The sequence below is a fragment of the Cetorhinus maximus genome, chromosome 12 (genome assembly GCF_964194155.1).
Source record: "Cetorhinus maximus chromosome 12, sCetMax3.hap1.1, whole genome shotgun sequence".
NCBI classification, from domain to species: domain Eukaryota; kingdom Metazoa; phylum Chordata; class Chondrichthyes; order Lamniformes; family Cetorhinidae; genus Cetorhinus; species Cetorhinus maximus.
Window position 1 is genome coordinate 87,227,606 of NC_135890.1, and position 21,074 is coordinate 87,248,679.

The 21,074-nt window shown below is 42.6% G+C and overlaps 2 long non-coding RNA genes across 2 annotated transcripts in view; both read left to right on the forward strand.

Moving 5' to 3' along the window:
* The window catches only part of LOC144687114 (uncharacterized), a 281,605-nt gene that overhangs the window by 119,625 nt on the left and 140,906 nt on the right, over nucleotides 1-21,074 (forward strand). Inside the window, exon 2 of the long non-coding RNA XR_013578066.1 lies at nucleotides 17,937-18,090. This is a non-coding gene — a long non-coding RNA (uncharacterized LOC144687114). The remainder of the gene's footprint in view (nucleotides 1-17,936; nucleotides 18,091-21,074) is intronic.
* On the forward strand, nucleotides 1,519-11,956 carry LOC144687113 (uncharacterized). Its single transcript, XR_013578065.1, has 3 exons — nucleotides 1,519-1,538; nucleotides 5,858-5,925; nucleotides 11,945-11,956. It is a non-coding gene; the product is annotated as an uncharacterized LOC144687113 (long non-coding RNA).

A 21,074-nucleotide genomic window follows, 5' to 3' on the forward strand; every position in this document is an offset into this window, starting at 1 on the left:
CATAGCCTTTCATTAACAGAAAGCGCTACTGTTTAATGAACAATGGTGTATAACCACTGTCAGAAAACATGTCTGGGTGATTGACTGCTAGGCTCCTTTGCAGCATCCTTATGGAATCGAGCACTTATTAAGGTGCAGAACAGATTCCAGGATTGACTCTTGGGGACATAGTGTTTATCTACTCTGGATTTCTTGATGCCTCAACCTGGTGAGCTGGCCCAGGATGTCTATTTGGAGCCCTGCAGCTTGCTTGCAAGTTTCCAAATAGGAAAGGTGTGGGGGATTGCGGTGGAGGGGGCGAGGTCGATGTTGACGTGCGGATGGTGGTGGGGGACTTCTTCACCATCAAAATGGATGGGTGACCAATGAGAATGCAAATGGAGTTTAGTGAAAAGATGTTGGCAGCTCACCAGGGTTATTCTCACCCTCTCATGTACACCGCACAAGTGCCATGCATGCTTTGGAAGTAAGTGTAAATGACGCATCAAATCAATTAATAAAATAAATTTTGACCACAGTTCTCTCTCAAAGGCATTAAGTGACATTTTGGGTGAGATTTTAACTCATTCAAAATCCAATCACTACACAGAGCTCAAATTGAACCCTTTGAGTCCAATAGTGGCAAATTAATTCAGGAAATCTAACAAATTTTCAACAATTTCTATAGCCTGACAATAAATGTTTAGTATCTGAACCTCCCTAAATCATCAATATTTTTGATGAAATTATGCGTTTTTCTTGGATGTATTCATGTGTGTGCAAAGGGAGATTATATAACATCTCCAATATTTGATGCTTTATGCAGCAAACTTGACTGTGTTTCACGCAAAGTGGAGTTATTCTGCTATTACGACATGAAGCATTGGGTTGGGTTTTGCAGTGTCAGTAATGGCGACGCCTTCAAAGTTTGCGAAGACTGTATGTCAGAGACCGCGCAACCCATGAAGTGTGTACACTGTAATGTGCAAATCTGAAAGTTTCAGTCAGCCAACCAATGCTACTCCATTCACCACTTCAAATGGCACGTATGAAAGCTGCACAAATTTGGCCTAACTGCCCATTAAATTTGAAATAATTATGCTTGGAAACTTTATACCTGTAATTCTTGGAGTGGTGAGCCTTCTCTGAATTTGCAAATGCCTAATAAGAAGGTCCACAGCATCTAAAAAGTTCAGCTGGTCTGCTTTTTAACATAAAACCTTTTAAGTACATGGTAAAGTGAGGTACCCTGCCCCTTTAAGAGAATGCCTGTGTACTGATCATGTGACAGCACTGACAAATCACTATACAGTGCAGGCAACTGGGAACGGTAAGCCTGGTTCTGGAGGTTTTTGAGTGAGCAAGTATGATCTGGTGCTCTGCCCTATGTCTCAATTACTGTTTATTCCTACATCAGTCTCTCCCTGTTATTGATTGCCAGCAGCAATTGAGAAGAACATAGGAGGGCGTGCAGTTAGAGTTTGGTTGTCAATTCATTTACCCAAGACATAAAAGTGATGACAAGGATAAAGAACAAAGGAAAATAAATTTCAAGACAGGTGAGCAAAACATTGGAAAGAACATCTGTACTTATCTTCTAAAATAGGCGACAGGTGACAGTTGGAACAGAAAGCAGTGCTGCAGTTTAAAATTTATTAAAAAAACCGTGCAGAATTGCGATTGTGGGGACCCCGCCAAAACTTGAAAAGAGTGCAAAACCCAGCAGAGAAAAGCTGACAGCTGCAGAGACAGAGTTAAAAAAAAGTGACCCCTCGTAAAGTGGCAATACATTTAAAAGGGTAAATACATGAAAAATGGTTATGGGCAGAAAATTATAAGAGACCCTAGAGAAAGCGCAACTCCACGGTAAGCCAAACACCTAAATTTGTCATTACCTGGATAGCCCGTCGGAAGTGCAGTCCCCTTTCAGTCGTTCATGATGCCGCAGTTCAGGTGTGTTGATCCATTCGACCCCATTGCAAATGACTGGTCTCAGTATGTCGAACGCCTAGAGTTCATTTTTACCGCTAACGACATTGCGGGGGAGGAGAAGAAGAGAGCGATTCTTTTGTCCACATGCGGGAGCAAAATGTACTGGCTGATCCGCAGCCCTATGTCATCTAACACCCCCGACTCAAAGACTTTCGACGAGTTAATAAAACTTGTACAGAGCCACCTGAGATCAAAGCCCTCAGTTACTATGCAGCGCTTCAAGTTCAATTCAAGGAACAGGCTTCCAGAGGAGACAATAGCTGACTATGTGGTCATTTTAAAGGCATTAACTGAGCATTGCGAATTTGGAACGTCCATTAGTGATATGATGAGAGACCGGCTGATATGCGGGATTGGAGATTATACTATCCAAAGGCGTTTGCTAGCCGAACCTAATCTAGACTTCAATTAGGCATTAGAATTAGCTACCGCGATGGGGAGTGCTGTTAGAAATTCCAAAGTTACAAAAGATACACAAAATGGCACGTCCATCTTATCGAGCGGGACAATCCGGCAACAAAAGGCGGGAAAACTTGGGACTCCACGGAAAGACGGGAAACGCTCTCTAACTCCTGACCATTGAAAAACAATGGTGCTGCAGTGAAAACCCACAAAATGAATCAGAGGAATACATCCAGGCCCCCAGTGAGCCAATGACAACTCAAACAAGTCAAGTGCTTTTTCTGCCAACCCTATGGCCACATAATGCGGCAATGCAGAGAAAGGCTAAAACAACACTATAAAGGTAGAAGGAAAAATCGTTAAATATGCCTCATGGAAGAGCCAGAAGAAATAGAACCAGACATTCATTCATTATAGAACCTCCAAAGTAGGTAGAACCGGGCCAGAGTTCAAGCTGAAGTCAGCATCCTTCAAAAGGAAACAGAAAATTTATTAAAGGACTTTTGTGTTACAAAATTCAATCAGCTCCCAATTTCTGCCACGAAAAAGATATGAAGAAGAAAAGGAAGAGTTAAGCCTGTCTCTGGCTGAGTTAAGGAATGAATTAGCTGAGAAGGGGCAACAATATGTGATTCTTAGGAAACTATTAATAAGAGTAGGAAAGAATTGAAGAGCTGAAGCAGCAACTGCGTAAAAGCCCTGAAGTTTTAAAACTAGACGGCCCTGAATTCTCAGAAGAGCTGTCGGAAAACCCAACTACTGAGCTCATTCACATTCAGCTCGCAACTGCGCCTAGTCCAGCCAACAACAAAATTAAAGGGAAGACAGAGATACAGGTCATTGCTACCAAGAAAAGGACACACAGGAAAAAAAAGAGAAATTATTGACAGTCCTTGGAAAGAAAAACAAAATGAATTTTTTCCCCTTTTCCTCTATCTCCTCACACATCACGTAGCTCATCGTTGTGTTGCTTTGTGCTTGTTGCCCTTTATCTGCTTCAGCTTGGAGGGGAGGGACAGCAGGAGTGAACGTGACTGCACTCAGAAGATGGTGAAATCATCCACTGAGGGACATAGTGGGGAACTGCCCCTGAGGAGGTCTCGGAAACACCGTCCGAGGTTGTTGGGCTACGATGCTCAACCCTCCAAAGAGGGCCTCCTGAGAGACTTGACCTGTAAATAGTTATTGTGTAATAGTTAATGTGTTTTAAGCTTGTTAGCTGTACTTTTAAGTAAAGGGAGAAGGATGTGGTGAAGCGAAGTACCATGACCTTTTAAGAGAATGCAAGTGTATTGATCATATGACAGCACTGCCGAATCACTGTACAGTGCGGGCAACTGGGAATTGTAAGTCTAGAGCTGGAGGTTTCTGAGTGAGCACGTATGATCTGGTGCTCTGCCCTATGTCTCAATAAACCATCACTGTTTATCCTTACATTGGTCTCTCCCCGTTATTGATTGCAAGCAGCAATTGAGGGGAACATAGGGAGGAACATAGGAAGTTGGAGTTCGGTTGGCCAATGAACTCATTTACCCAAGACATAAAATAAGAGTCTAATAAACCTTGTTAAAAAGTAAAATCCAAGACCTTTTAACATGGCTGCTTAAATAACTATTTTTAAATTGATTTATTTATCTGGTCAAAATTATTGCACCTTTTAAAAAATGTTTAAATTTTTAATTTTGTATAATTAATTATGTCTACTAAAAATATGATTTTCCAATGCCCTTTTACTACAAAAGCCTGCTTTGTACATTTCCTGTGCTGCAGATATTAAGTTACACCCTCAATGCCTGCTGTTTTCACCTGCGCTACTCGGTGCTGCTTGGCCTCGCTGTAGCCCACGCCCAGTGGGAACCCTCCCCCAAGGCAGCAAAATTCTCGCCACTGTGATCATGTGGGTTCACACAGAGATTTATTCAATGTCAGCCATGGGTACCGCCATTGTGTTGCAAACTGCAAAATCTGGACCAATGTTAATTACACAAGGAACAGCGCAGTAAACACAGGCTTCCAATGATATGCTTATGTTAATTAGAAAATCTTCATGTCAACTCAACCCAAAGAGGCTTTCTTTAAGTTTCTGGAAGGACAGGGAGAGACTCCTCTTCCCACTCATGTAAGCAACGCTACCTGGTTTAAGAAGTCAATATCAAATTCCTCAATTGGCCACTAACAATGGAAACAGCAGATGCCATCATTCATCATACTCATTGCAAACCACAAATTGTGACTTTGACAGACCAAAAGCCTTTCCTGAAGACAGAAAGATTAAAAGTTATGTACAGATCACTACTTGCATCTCATGGGCAGAATTTAATGTAATTGACGCGGGTCTGCCACGAGTTGGAGAACCAGTGGGGAACCCATGTCACTTCCGAGGGTGAGGCCCAACCGGATTAAGCATCTGTAAGGCACTTAATTGCATAGGGCCTTCCATGGGACTCAGGACCCCAGATGGAATGGGTTGGAATCCCGCCTGCCGAGAGCTGCTGCCCAATCAGAGGCTGGCAGCTCACCGTTGCAGGCAGCATTACCAAGGGACCCAAGCCACAGTTGTATGTGATTGGAATGGGGGTCATAGAGAGCGGGTAGTAGGAGGGAGCAGGAGGTCAGAGGCCATGGCAAGGGGAATTGGCTTTCAGTGGTCAATGCCTTGCCCATTGCTGAGACTCTCAGTCAGACACTAAGTCCTTTTGAAAGAGAGACATCCCTGCCAGGAGGCTGCTGACATACTCGACAGGCTTTCCCGGGTGGCCATCTGGATGCATGAGAAAGCCATGCCACTTGCTTGTAATCCCTGAGCCACCACTGAACTTCAGTGCGCTCAGAGGTAATTGGTGTCAATTGGCTCAATAAGGAGTCTGATTGACATCCCGTCGTGAGGGGCGAGTTTCTCACATTGACCCATTCCCGCTTCCGACCTAATCGTGGGAGGTTTTCCTGCTGCACGGAGACGTGCGGCCTCTCCTGCGACAAAGTGGGCTGAGCCACAATGTTTCCTGCTGCGACGGGCTGCATTGAATCTGGCCCCTTGTGGCTCAGTTGGGGTAGCACTCTCGCTTCAGCGTCAGAAGATTGCGGGTTCAAACTTCCACTGCAGAGACTTGAGCACATAATATAGGTGAACAGTTAAATTTAATACTGAGGGACTAAATACTACTTTGTCACAAGTGCTGCCTTTTGGATGAGATGTTAAGCCAAGGCCCCACCTTCCCTTCCCCCATGGGTGTAAAAGACTCCGTAGCACTTTTTGAAGAAGAACAGGAAATTGTCCAGACACTCTGACCAGCATTTATCCTTCAGCCAACATCACTAAGACAAATTATCTGGATGTCGCCTTATTGCTGTTTAAGATCCTGCTGTGTGAAAATTGGCTGCCACATTTCCGACATTATGACAGTGACTACGCTTCAAAAAGTAATTGTAAAGTGAAATATTGAAAGACCTTATAAAAATGCAAATTCATTTTTTCTTGCTTTAGAGCCAAGCCCCAGCCTTAGCCCATATAACTGGGAGAAGTGGTGGTGTTGTTAGAAGTTCAACCATAGGGTGGGTGATTGGTTGGGTTGTTATCTTAAATAAATGAGGTGTTGTGTGTTGCTGTCATGTACAGTAGCTTAGGACATTACTTAATGCCTATGTACTTTCAGTCTGTGAATGTGAATTCTGGAAGGTAAAATTAATTTTTGCCAAGATGGGTGATTAAAGTAAAAGGCAGCAACTGTGATTAAGATTTCACAGGTATAGCATTGCAGATGACAGTCAAGATATTGCTTTATCTTTATCTACATCAAGTCATTGGAGAGAAACAGGTACAATCACAGTCTCTATTTTCACTCATAAGGAAACGTATTTCATGAGTTCCTTAAGAGATATTATGGAAAGCTCGGGAGAATGTTTCTATTTCCATTGTGTGATAAGAGGTAAATATATGTGTGCATATGTGCCTTTTGGTGATCAAGACCTCAGAAGGCTTGACTTTGTCAATGGTCAGTAATATATGGGATGAAAATGATAAATTATTTTAACTGCTATAATGCCTTAAAATCCAACCAATAGTATTCATTGTACATTGCTACCAGTACGACAGCAATAAGAGTTTTGATTGTGTTAAAAAGGGATGTACTATAAATATACATCAATAGCTATCGCTCAAATCTATCTTTGGATTATGTTTAGTTTTATGAAATAAGGATCTTTGTATTTGCATATTATGTGATGGTGCAACGCCAAGGATTATGCTTCAGTTTATCACAGTACAAATGACAGTACAAAGGTATTGACTATTCATAAAGGATTTACACCCATAGCTAGTGCTAGCTCCACCCTCAAGACTGATAAATCAAAAATAAACTGAACTAAGTACCACCTCTTAGGCAGGGCTTACTTTATAGGTGTTGCAATGTACTGCCCTTAAGATCCTCACCTTTGCTTATTTAGCGGTGTTAATTGCCCACTAATTTCAACACTGTTTGTCAGCAGAAGCTAACAGCTGTCTGGCCACATCATAAAATTTGAGCAAACTTTTACTTTATCAACTTTCCGATAATTATCTTTTCTTATCTTGCAAGCAATTGCAGTGGAGGGATGATATGAGCAGGGAAGGGCTGTTTAGCACTTTGGCAATACTAGTTATTGTGGGTTGCTGGCGCCAGGATGTCTCTTGGCTATCTGAGTGGCATGGGTTCAGGGCAAGAAAAAGACTGCACAGGCTGAGGTCATGCACAGGTAATTTCCACATGTAATGATCTAAGCATTACACCGTCTAATCACCCATCCTGAATCTAGACAACTCCGGCCATTTAATGAAATCTGACTTCTTGAAATCGGAAAACATCTGAAAGCAAAACTTTAATTGTTTATTTGTGCTAGCGTCATTTAAACTTTTCTCCATTAGACTGAGATCTCATCCGAGTTCAGACCTAAACCTGACAGATGCAATAAACTTTTATTGGTGTTTTTAGACTTTGCTTGGAGGCTGAATGATTGAGAATTCAAATAATTTACAACATGTCACTTGAAACTCAGCACTAGTAGCAGCTAGTGCTACCTACAAAAGATTCACAACTTGTAGGTGGCATTCAGGAACTTGCTATTCAGTGTTGCTAACTTGGGTTCACTAATTTAGAATCACAGAACCATAGATTTTTAGAGCACAGAAGAAGGCCATTTGGTCCATTATGCCTGTGCTGCCTCTTCCCTTTCTCCATATAATTTGCATTTTATTTCTCAAATGCATATCCAATTCCCCTTTAAAATTTGCTACACATTCTGATTCCAAGTTCAATGCAAAAATTGAAGAAAAAAAACTCCCCCCTCCCATCTTGAAGATGTTGACTTCCTTTCCTGGCCTCAGTCTCACAGGGGACTGGCAGCTCTCCAGTACCTCATTCAAGCGGTCATTTGAGCCCAGGCAGCGTGTGCTGAGGGGTAGCACAGCTACGTCTGCGTCTGTCTCCACCTGATGACACACATTCACTTTCCGTCAAGAGCCATTAGTAAGGAGCAAGGGGGATTATGGCATTTTTAAATTTATGGATGTGAGCATCACTGGTAAGGCCAGCATTTATGGCCCATCCCTAATTGCCCTTAAGAAGGTGGTGATCATCTTGTATTGGCTCTTAATACAAACATACCAAACACTATGGCAAGGACTGGTAATCTAAGTGAAAGGTTCTTTATTGAAGAATGACAGGGTTCCAGGAGAGCTCTTCACACATGTAATACCTGCTGATCATTATTACTTCAACTATGATATGTTCTCTGGGTGGGGGACTTCAATGTCCATCACCAAGAGTGGCTCGGTAGCACCCCTAGTGACCGAGCTGACTGAATCCTAAAGGACATAGCTGCTAGACTGGGTCTGCAGCAGGTGGTGAGGGAACCAAGAAGAGGGAAAAACATACATGACCTCATCCTCACCAACCTACCTGCTGCACATGCATCTGTCCATGACAATATCGGTAGGAGTGACCACTGCACAGTCGTTGTGGAGACGAAGTCCCGCTTTCACATTGAGGATACCCTCCATCGTGTTGTGTGGCACTACCGCCATGCTAAATGGGATAGCAACAGATCTAGCAACTCAAGGCTGGGCATCCATGAAGTGCTGTGGGCCATCAGCAGCAGCAGAATTGTACTCAAACACAACCTGTAACCTCATGGCCTAGCATATCCACCACTCTACCATTACCATCAAACCAGGGGATCAACCCTGGTTCAATGAAAAGTGCAGGAGGGCATGCCAGAAGCAGTGCCAGGCATACCTAAAAATGAGTTGTCAACCTGGTGAAGCTACAACACACGACTAATGGATGCCAAACAGAATAAGCAGCAAGTGATAGACAGGGCTAAGTGATCCGACAACCAATGGATCTAATCTAAGCTCTGCAGTCCTGTCACATCCAGTCATGAATGTGGTGTTTAATTAAACAATTAAACAACTCACTGGAGGAGGAGGCTCCACAAATATCCCCATCCTCAATAATGGAGGAGCCTAGCACATCAGTGCAAAAGATAAGGCTGAAGCATTTGCTAAAACCTCCAGCCAGAAGTGCCCAGTGGATGATCCATCTCGGCCTCCTCCGGAAGTTCCTAGCATCACAGATGCCAGCCTTCAGCCAATTTGATTCACTCCACATGATATCAAGAAATGGCTGAAGGCATTGGATACTGCAAAGGCTATGGGCCCTAACAATATTCCGACAATAGTACTGAAGGCCTGTGCTCCAGAACTTGCCATGTCCCTAGCCAAGCTGTTCCAATACAGCTAGAACACTGGCATCTACCAGGCTATCTGGAAAATTGCCCAGGTATGTCCTGCACACAAAAAGCAGGACAAATCCAACCCAGCCAATTACTGCCACATCAGTCTACACTCAATCATCAGTAAAGTAATGGAAGGGGTCATCAACAGTGCTATCAAGCAGCACTTGCTTAGCAATAACCTACTCACTGATGCCCAGTCTGGGCTCCACCAGGGCCACTCAGCAGCTGACCTCATTACAGCCTTGGTTCAAACAAGGACAAAAGAGCTGAACTCCCGAGGTGAGATGAGAGTGACTGCCCTTGACATCAAGGCAGCATTTGACCAAGTGTGGCATCAAGGAACCCTAGCAAAACTGGAGTCAATGGGAATCAGGGGGAAAACTCTTTGCTAGTTGGAGTCATACCTAGCACTAAGGAAGATGGTTGTGGTTGATGGAGATCAGTCATATCAGCTCCAGGACATCACTGCAAGCGTTCCGCAGAATAGTGTCCTTGACCCAACCATCTTCAGCTGCTTCATCATGAACTTCCTTCCATCATAAGGTCAGAAATGGAGATGTTCGTTGATGATTGTACAATGTTCAGCACCATTCGTGACTCCTCAGGTACTGAAGCAGTCCATGTCCAAATGCAGCAAGACCTAGACAATATCCAGGCTTGGGCTGACAAGTGGCAAGTAACATTCACACCATACAAGTGCAAGGCAATCACCATCTCCAACAAGAGAGAATCCAACCATCGTCCCTTGATGTCCAATAGCATTAACAACACTGAATCCCCCACAATCAACATCCTGGGGGTTACCATGGACCAGAAACTGAACTGGACTAACCATATAAATACTGTGGCTACAAGAGCAGGTCAGAGGCTAGGAACTATGCAATGAATAACTCACCTCCTGACTCCGCAAAGCCTGTCCACCATCTACAAGACACAAGTCAGGAGTGTGATGGAATACTCCCCACTTGCCTGGATGAGTGCAGCTCCCACAACACTCAAGAAGCAGGACAAAGCAACCCATTTGATTGGCACCACATCCACAAACATTCACTCCTCTACCACCGATGCACAGTAACAGTGGTGTGTACCATCTACAATATGCATTGCAGGAATTCACCAAGACTCCTTTGACAGCACCTTCCAAATGCACAGCCACTACCATCTAGAAGGACAAGGGCAGCAGATAGATGGGAACACCACCACCTGTAAGTTCACCTCCAAGTCACTCACTATCCTGACTTGGAAATATATCGCCATTCCTTCACTGTCGCTGAGTCAAAATCCTGGAACTCCCTCCCTAACAGCACTTTGGGTGCACCTACACCACCTGAACTGCAGCGGTTCAAGAAGGCAGCTCACCACCACCTTCTCAAAGGCAACTAGGGATGGGCAATAAATGCTGGCCCAGCCAGTGAAGCCCACATCCTGTGAATGAATAAAAAAAAAATCACGTTAACTTGTTAACTTCTTGTGTTGATGTATACCAAACCATTTAATATCTAGTAGTATGTTAATCAATATGTTAAACTACATGTAGAACAAAAGCAATATCACAACAGAGGTGACATACTTCCTTGAATTGCTGTAATCCTCATGGTGCAGTACATCCACAGAGCTGTTAGGAAGGGAGTTCCAGGATTTTGATCCTGTGATAGTGAAGGAATGCTGATATAGTTCCAAGTCAGGATGGTGCATGATTGGCAGGGAACTTGTAGGTGGCAGCATACTCATGTGGCAGCTGCCCTTCTGCTTCTAGGTGGTAGAGATCACAGGTTTAGAAGGCTGTTGTATCGAGTACCCTTTGGTTTACTGGGGCTAAAGGATCCAGATTGCAAGCCTAATTCGGGGTGACCAAGTCGGTACAGAGGCAGAGAACATCAGTAGATCGTTGTTTGAATAAACACATGCTGTTTATTTGCAAACTAAACTCAGCAGCCACATTTGTGTGCTCACAACTCAGAACTCTGTCTTCACTCTTCAGTGTCTAACTCAAGACTCTCCCACAGTGGTAGCGACTCTGTTATCGGGTATCAAGATCATGTGATCTTACATTTCAACACTTGTCTTAAAGGTGTATTACTTCTCAGATTACTATATCCCCCCCCACCACTTTACTGAAAAATACATTTTACAATTTTTTCAATTTATCAAGTTATTTACAATTTCAGTCTCTCTGGGGGTTTCCTTATACATGCAGAATGTCTCAGCTGTACAGCTTTTGAAGTTTGATTTGGAACCTCCTTTACTGGAGTTGTCTGAGCATCTGGTTCTTCAGTAGGTACCTGTAAATATGTTTCTTCAACTCTTTCAGGTACAGTGACCCTTCAAACACATTTGTACTCAGTTGAGTTTTTTCAACAGGAGTTATCAGTCTCGAACATTCGTGGAATCACCTCTGGATATTTGGTTTCTCCTCTTCTTATGTGATCCACATGTTTCCTAATTACTCGATCTTCGACTTTCACGTGGTAGGAAAGAGGCCCTGTTGCTGCACTTATCTCTCCGAACAACCATGCTGGTCCTTCTCTAAAATTTTTCTAATTTCTACAAATACTTTCTCTCCTACATTAAATGTTCAATCCTGACTGTGACAATCAAGCCCCATTTTCTGACTTTGCTGCCTTCCTCTACCTTCCCCCACAGGTTTGGCATGATTAGGCTCAGTCTCGATCGGAGATGGCGCTTCATTAACATTCTGCTGGTGTGATACCTGTTGTCGAATGAGGGATGGTTCTATAATGGAATAGAAATCATGCTAATTTAGTCGCTATCGAATCTCCAGACAATTTCTTCATACCAGGTTTGAATGCCTGAACTGCTCTCTTGGCAAGTCCATTTGAAGAAGGATGGCTTGGAGATGTTTTCACATGAACAATACCATTGAAGCTTGTAAATCGGTTAAATTCAGCACTTGTGAATACTGTTCCATTATCTGATATTAGCATTTCAGGTAATCCATTAATTGCACAACTTTGTCAAGGTTTGTCATTGAAGATGTGGGTGACCTCACTTTGTATATGTCCATCTATAAAAGGTCCCACATAATCGATGTCTACTCGTACCCATGGCCATCCTGGCCACTCCCAGGGGTGTAATAGGGCTGTTGCAGGTCATTTTTGTACTCGTTGACACTGCATATAGCTTCTCACCAAGTTTTTATTTCTCCATCCATTCACAGCCACCATGTATAGCTACGTGCTAGTGTCTTCATTTTGGAAATTCCAGGTGTGCACTGTGAAGTTCGGATAACAATGGCTTTCATGCTTTTGGAGGAACAATAACCAAAGCTCCCCACAGTAAAATATCTTCTTGGCTGGTTACCTCGTACCTTCTCTGGAAATACGGTTTCATTTAATCAGATTCTTGCTTTTGTGACCAACCATGAAGAACTTGATTTCTCACTTTGGATAAGACAGGATCTTGATTTGTCCAATCTCTAATTTGTCTTGCACATATTGGGAATGAGTCCAGGAAGTTCAATAACAAAACAAATTCCTGAGGAATTGGAACATCGTCATCTTTAACTTGCAAGGGTACACGACTGAGTCCATCTGCGTTTGTAATTTGACTTCCCGGCCTATGAATAAAAGTATATTCATAAGCTGCCATGATCAGTGCTCATCTTTGTACTCTTGCTGGGGCTATAGGGGGTATAGCCTTGTCTTCCCTGAATAGTCCTAATAATGGCTTGTGGTACATTATAATAGTAAAGTGACGACTCTGTACATATTGATGAAACTTCTTAACGCCGAAAATGATTGCTGGGCCAATTTGAGAGTACTTTTTCTCTGCAGTGAGTGTTCTCGACACATATGCTGTAGGTCATTCTGATTCATCATCCATCCGATGGGAAAGCGCTGCTCCCACTCCATAGGACAATGTGTCACACATTAATATCAACTCTTTTTTTGGGTCAAAATGCATGAAAAGTGTGGATGATAGTAACAACTGTTTCACTTTTATGAAAACTTCTTCTTGTAGTGTTTGTCATGACCATCTCTGGTTTCTCTTGAGCAAGCAACACAGGGGTGCCAGTTCTATCGACAAATTAGGCAAGAAGCATCCATAGTAATTGATCATTCTCAAGAATGATTTCAATTCAGGTGTATTCTTTGGCTCTAGGGCTTCTTTAATTGCTTTCACTTTTTCTTCAAATGGATGTAGACCTTGAGAATCTACCTTGTGACCTAGGTAAGTTACCTCTTTTGCCTAGAATGTGCACTTATCCTTTTTCAATCTAACTCCCACCTGCGAAAAACATTTCAGAACTTCTTCCAAGTTCGTCAAATGTTCCTTTTCAGTGAGTCCAGTATCAAGAGCATCATCCAAATAAACTACAATGTGAGGCAGTCCCTGTAGTAAACTTTCCATGGTTCTGGAATATGGCACAAGCAGAAGATACGCCAAAAGGTAAACAGGTTTATTCGTGCAATCCCCTATTTATGGTGACAAACTTCTGGGATGCCTGCTCTAATTCCAATTGTTGGCAGGCGTCACTTAAATCTAACATCATGTAAGCCATTCCACATGCCAATTTAGCATATAAATCTTCAATTTTAGGTATGGTGTGTCTATCCAATTTTGCAACTTTATTGACTGTTAATTTATAGTCCCCACATATTCGAATATTTAGGTCAGGTTCGAGAACAGGTATAACTGAAAATGCCCACTCTGAAAATTGTACTGGTTGTATCACTCCCAGTTGTTCTAATCTGTCGAGTTTTGCATCTACCTTATCCTGCATTGCATAAGGTACTGGTCTTGCCTTCATGAATCTTGGTGTTGCCTCTGGATCTACGTGAATTTTTGCTTGTAGCCCTTCAATTTTTCAAGTTCTTCCTCGAAAACTGAGGCATATTTTTGTAGTAGCTCTGAAAGTCCATTAGTTCTCAGTTGGAGGATTTCGGCCCATTCCAATTTAATTTCTTTCATTTGAGGAGATTAGGTCCCTCGCCTGCTATTACCATCAAGGGTAATCTCACTGTTTGTGCTCCATCTACTGTGATTTACATATGCTCTTGGCTTGTATGTTTTCTCCCATGTATGTTCTTAATTTATCATCTTCTTCTAAATTCAGCTTATGTTCTCCATGATTCAGGCATTTAAAAATATGCTCACCAATCACCGTAATAGGTGCACCAATATCCACCTCCATTCTGATAGGCTCCTCAATCACTCTCATGGTGCCATAGATTAGCTCCGTTCTTCCTACCTTTAAGTTATATAACAAATAAATATCAGGATCTATTACTTAAGGCTTTTCAACACTGTCTATCTCATTGGGCTTTTTCTTTTGTCTGCCAGTCTGCCTGGTTCTATCTTTACAATGCCTCATGAGGTGTCCATATTGATGGCAGAAGAAACATTCGATCTTTTTAAACGGCGGTTCATTACAAAGTTGTCCCCTTCCATCTCTGTTACTTTTATGCCAGGTTTTTGCTGCTAAGTTATCCCTTTTCATTTCTCTGCTAGCGGTGGCTGCTCCCTGTTTCTGAGTAAAGCTCTGCACTTTCACGCTCTTTTTGGTTGAGTCTTCTCGCCCAACATGGAGGATGACACCATTTTGCGCTCCTTGTATGGCGTATGAGTCTCGCGTTGCACCTCCCATTGCCAGAGCGATTTCCAATGCATCCTGAAAATCCAAATTTGTTTCAGCCAGTAATCCCTTCTGAATCGCACTTTCTTTTATACCATAAACCAAACGGTCTCTAAGCATATCATTGATAGAAGTACCGAACTTGCAATTTTCAGTTAATTGCTTCAGACCCGCCACATAACAAGCAACTGTCTCCCCCGCAGCTCTAATTCTTGTGCTGAATTTAAACCGTTGCATGGTCACCGACGGCTTGGGCTGGTAATGATTCTTTATGAGGCTCGCTAAGTCATCAAAACATTTTGAGTCTGGGGCACTGGGTGCCAACAGATTTTGAATTAATTCATATGTCTTAGTCCCACACGTGGACAGAAGAATCGCGTGCCTTTTCTCCTCCTCCACAATGTGGTTCGCCTGGAAGAAAAACGCAAGGTATTCAACATAGTGAGACCAGTCGTCCAAGGTTGGGTCGAAAGGTTTCACTGTTCAGAATTGCAGCATGCTCTGAGGGGATTACTTTGGTGAAAAAAATTTTCTTTTACTTACAACCACCATGCGAGGCATGGCCTGATTTCAGTTCTTCTGATTTCCTACGTTCTTCCTTGCTTTTTACTTCGTTTTTTTCCATGGTTTTTCGTGCTTTTACTCTTGTTGCCAGTTTGTTGAATTTAGTGCCCTTTGGTTTGTTGGGGCTGAAAGATTCAGGTTGCATGCTTAATTCGGGGTGCCCGAGTTGGTGCAGAGACAGAGAACATCAGTAGATATTTGTTAGGATAAACACATGCTGCTTATTTACAAACTAAACTCAGCAGCTACATTTGTGTGCTCACAACTCAGAACTCTGTCTTCACTCTTCAGTGTCCAACTCAAGGCTCTCCCACAGTGGTAGCCTGCGCAACTCTGTTATTGGGTATCAAGATCATGTGACCTTACATTACAACACTTGTCTTAAAGGTGTATTACATATCAGATTACTACAAAGGTGCTGTTGTAGAAGCCTTGGTGAGTTGCAGCAATGTGTCTTGTAGATGGTACACAGTGCCACTGTGTGTCAGTGGTGGAAGGGGTGAATGTTTAAGGTGGTGAATGGAGTGCCGGTCAAATGGTCTGCTCTGTCCTAGATGGTGCTGGACTTCAAGATGACTGTTGGAACTAAACTGGTCCAGGAAAGTTAAGAGTATTACATCACACTCCTCACTTGTGCCTGAAGCACTCTTCATTGTCTGAAGAGTCGCAAATAAAACTGAATGCTTCAATCTTCAGTGAACATCCTCACTTCTGACCTTATGTTGGAGGGAAGGACATTGATGAAGCAGCTAAAGATGGTTGGGTTTAGGACATTACCCTGAGGAACTCCTGCAGTGATGCCCTGGGACTGAGATTATTGGTCGCCAACAATCACAACCATCTTGCTTTGTGCTAGTTATGACTCTAACCAGTGGAAATTCCTCCCTGACTCCCATTCACATCAATTTTACAGGGGATCCTTGGCGCCATACTCAGTCAAATGCTGCCTAGATGTCAAGGGCAGTCACTTTCACGTAATCTTTGACTTCACCTCTTTTGTCCATGATTGAGCAAGCTTGCAATGAGATCAGGAGCTAAGTAGTCCTGGAGAACCCAAACTGAGCATCAGTGAGCAGGTTATTGCTATCTAAGTTCCTCTTGCTAGCACTGTCAATGACGCTTCCATCACTTTGCTGATGATTGCGGGTAGACTGATGGGACGATAATTGACCAGGTTTGATTTGTTCTACTTTTAGTGCAAAGAACATACCTGGGCAATTTTCCATTTTGTTATGTAGATGCTAACGTTGTAGCTGTACTGCAACAGCTTGGCCAGAGGTGTGGCTAGTTCTGGAAAACACGTCTTCAGCAATGCAACCAGGATGTTGTCAGGTCCTCTAACCTTTTCTGTATCCAGCCATTTCTTGATATAACTTGTAATGAATTTGCATATGTTCTCCCCAACTCAAAATACCATTTCACCCTCGATCAACTGAATTGAAACCATAGGAGAAATGAAACTGGAATTCCCTGGTTTTCGTGGTTCAGTATGACACCGCGTGCTGCATTTTCTAAATGAGCTATTAGAGAAGACAAAGAGCATCGCCAGACCAACAGGGAACTCCCCATGAAGAAGTTAAATAGAAAAATATTCAAAGGGAAGCATGGTCAAATTGCTTTCCCAAGCCAAATTTCAGTGTTTCAAAATAGCAATTACACCATTGTTATTTTGAAAATGATGGCATTTTCAGTGGAAAACTTGAGAAATGTACAGAAAACATATATAGTTGATTGCCCTTTTTCATATTTAATACCTTCATGATGAAGTAGTTGGCAATGGTTTTATTCTGAGGGAAAGCAATAGCCTGAAGGGAGTCAAATCACCATCATCTCACACACAAACAATGTCACAGCACATTTCAACATGACTTATGCTGTGTGTTGGTACACTTTCTTGTTTGTTTACTAAACATTCTGCTGATGGGCAAGGTGCCCCTTTAATGTCTGATAATTACCTGTTGAACTGAGCTTATTGGAATGTGGACATTCCTTAAAAACTATGGCACTGATGTTTCTTTGGAAGTGAACATTGAGGAGAGAATTACATCACGGTATGTCTTGTAAATCTAGTGATACATGGTATGTGCCTTTTTTTTACTCCTGGCACTACCTTGACTACTATATTTGACTTTTTCATGTCAAGAATTAAATAATAGCCCATCACTGCAAGGTCAGAGACATAAAAGAGTTAACATTTACTGTTTGGACCTAATTCAAGGACAAACAGCCATAATCTCTGTGGGTGATATTTTTTTATCTCCCATTTGCCCTGTTTACAATTGAAAACATATCATAGTGGGACCAACATCACATGAGGGATTGACACACAGACTCATCATTAAAGGCCCACCAGTTCGAATTTGGCAACCAGAACTCCTATCAAAAACAGGCAAGGGTCTTACTAATATATGTGAATTAGGGTCAAATGACCAAGTTAAGACCTGTTTTCATCTCTAGCTGCGTTGTTGCCATCCTCAACCCATCCACAAACCATGAGTGAGACAAGTTAGGAGGTAGCCATCTCCAGCAATGTTTAAAGGATCTCTCAGCTGCTCTCAGCTAAGATGCTTGGGAGACACTTTGCATACATTACTTTGTGTTTTTTACTTCTAATATGTTATCCTGCTTGCAGTGACTGTACAACATTCGGAGCTTGGAAGGGGCTTCTGGCAACTCTTTTCTGCATGTTGGTCCCTCTGGCAACTGGTAAACACTGCCGACTTCCAGCTCTCGACCCCTGCACTGCCTCTCTGTTGCCAGACTGCTTGTCGGACATCCAGGTGTGGGTAAGCCATTATTTGTTCCAGTTAAATGTTGGGAAGATTGAAGTCATTGTTTTAACCCACTGCCACCACAGATATTATACTACATTGAGGTAAACTGTTTACAATCAGTGTCTTATTTGATCAAAGCTGAGCTTCCAACCCCATTATCTCTCCATCACAAGGGCCACTTATTTTGCCCCCCATAACATTGCCTGCCCCAGTCCCTCCCTTGGCCCAAATGCTTCAGAAACCCACATTAGGCTGGATTTTATTGGGGTGGGGGTGGATCGCTTGCCCCCCCCCCCCCACCACCCCCCACACCGGAAGGAAGGAAGGAAGGAAAGTCGGCCAGTATCCATCATGCTGTAAATAAGCCTGGCCTAGCCTGCAGCCATAACATGCTCAGGCCACACTAAACAAGCAAAGAGTTGGACATCCACCCCACAGTAAGAGGAAGTCCTGCCTTCGAGATCTGCCGGCCAATCAGATTGGCTGGCAGCTCTTGCAGTCCCGGCAGCGCCAGAGCTCAATAGTGGGCGCTGCTGCAACTGCAAGAAGTAGCACGCAGAAGGTCAATGGCTGCTGGAACCAGTTAAGCTCTAGACTTCCGGTGAGGGTTCCATGGACCTTAGGTGTACCTACACCACAGGGGCTGCAGCAGTTCAAGAAGGCAGCCACCACCACCTTTTCAAGGGCAATAAATGGGCAATAAATGCTGGGCTAGGCATTGATGCCCACACCCCATGAATGAATAGAAAAATAACTTGAAGTTTTCATCCTGGTATTTCTGGATCTCTTCATCCCTAGGTCTCTAACCTCCTCCAACCCTCTGTGTTGTTCAGCAGTTGCTTTAAAGCACCTAGGTTAAGTGGTGTAGAGAAAGATTTATATTGTATTTAACCCATGTTATATTGGACCTGGCAGTGTCTAACCCTGACTACAAAACTAGGAAAATATTTTTTTTTTCCTGGCACTGATTGTGAAATGAATCAAAACGTGAAAAAGATTTGCTTAAAGGTACGTTATGTCCAATTTTCTCCAGTGTTATTCTTTGTTGTAGTCTCCCCACAGGCAAGACATGAAAATGTGAAGCTATGAAAAGCAATACAGAAATTTTTCCCCTTTATACAGCTCTTTTGTTGAAAACAGCAATTTGTTTTGTTTAACTTTGCATTTGCTGTGTGTTGTGGAGTGGTCAGATGTGTGGACGTGTCTTTGCACAGCAAATTCCTGATTGTGATTGGGTCCCTGGGGCAGTGGTGATGCAAGCAGCCTCCTGTGGCTTGTTGCCTAGGGGTGCATTCTGCAAGGAACTTAAAGTGGGGGAGGGTGAACGGAGATGGGTTAAACCTTGGGGTGGTGGGGGGTGGGAATATTAGAAAAGAATCGTACATTACTGGCTAGCTGCACAATGTACTTTATAATCATTGTTAACTACAGTCTTATGTTATTGAAGTATCCTATGTTTGTTCCATGTTGTTCCGTGCAGCTCTTTGGTTCCACCAGTCAGCAAGTTAAATGTTTCATTCTAACCTGTTTTCTATAGCTGTGTTTCCTGTCCGTCACAGAATGAAATTTTACACGTTAAGTTAGTAAACACAATAAAAGGTCTGATTGAATGTGCCTTTCATAGCACAAAGTAATCAGTCAGTTAATAGAAAAAGAAAAATATTTGCAGTAGCTCTTGGATTATAACTGCTACGGTACTACAATTCCAATCACAGGACTTAAATCTCCAGCTATGCCCTCTAGTGGAGGAGGCCTCATGCCCTTTGACGAGTATTTATGTACTATTGCATATGTACTTTTATTGTACAGTTTCTGAATTATATGAGACACTTTCCTTCAAGCTGTCTTTAGGAACTATGATTTTTTTAACACAAAATATTCCAGAAGGATTTTAAACATGTGGCTCCCCTAAGACAGAGCTTTAAATAGCATATGCCCTATCAGACACTGGAAGACATCAGCGTCCGTGAAGTCGGGTGCAAATGTCATCATTTAACTGCTTTTGGCTGTGAGTCAGAAAATACTTTAAAACAGCTTTATTCCATGAGTTCAAGACAAACAAATGAGCCGCCTTACTTCTTGCCATAGGAACCAATCCACAGTGTAATAAAAACACAGCCTGTAATGAACACAAAGTTGTTGACAATTTGTTGTAAATTGGCGTCTGTAGGAATGTAGCTAGCTTTCAACGGGACAGGAGCTGATGGTGTGATTGTGTACACTTAGAAGCTTTTATAGGTGTCTCATTAGATGGCCTTCCAAGGTCCACTTAGAAGTAAGAAAGAGAAAAGGATTTTAATGGAGTTCGCAATGAAAACAGACCCACATCATTTTGTGACTTAATAGTGCTCCGTTTTTCATCCAGTCCCTTCTTTTTCTCAAAATATATGATCAAAAATAAATCCTCCAACTGCAGCCGCAGCTATGACGGACCTTAAAGAGAGATGGAATAGATAAACATCTGGTTTGTTTGCTAGAGATTCCTGTTTGTGAACAAATAAATGTCAACGGTTGGAATGTGAGTGTGCTCCAGCCTATAAAAGTTTTAGAAGTGCAACCTTCATCTAGAAGTTTCTGTACTTCAAAAATTTGTATCAGATTGCTCATACGGAACATTTTCCATCAGTACCTGGCTAGACTTGAACCATTAGTGTTGCCGAGATCACAGTTTAGCACACTGGCATGCATCATGATGCAGCCCAGAGGCCATTTGCACATTTCTCCAGCTCACCTGTGGTGTTCAACAGACATAATGCTTTCAATTTATCTGGACCCTATTTTGTGGCACCTCTGCCTATGGGACATCACGGGTAAAAACAGAAGGAAAAGGGCAAATACATAACATCAGTAAAAAGAAACAGAAGTTAAAGCTCTGGGTGTGCAGATATTGTTGGAGCTGGATTTCAGCCTCTTGTGAGAAAACAAGGGGATGTTAGTTCAAACCCATCGCTCCCTGTGGACAGCTACACTTGATGGGAGTGAAGGTCTATAATTTG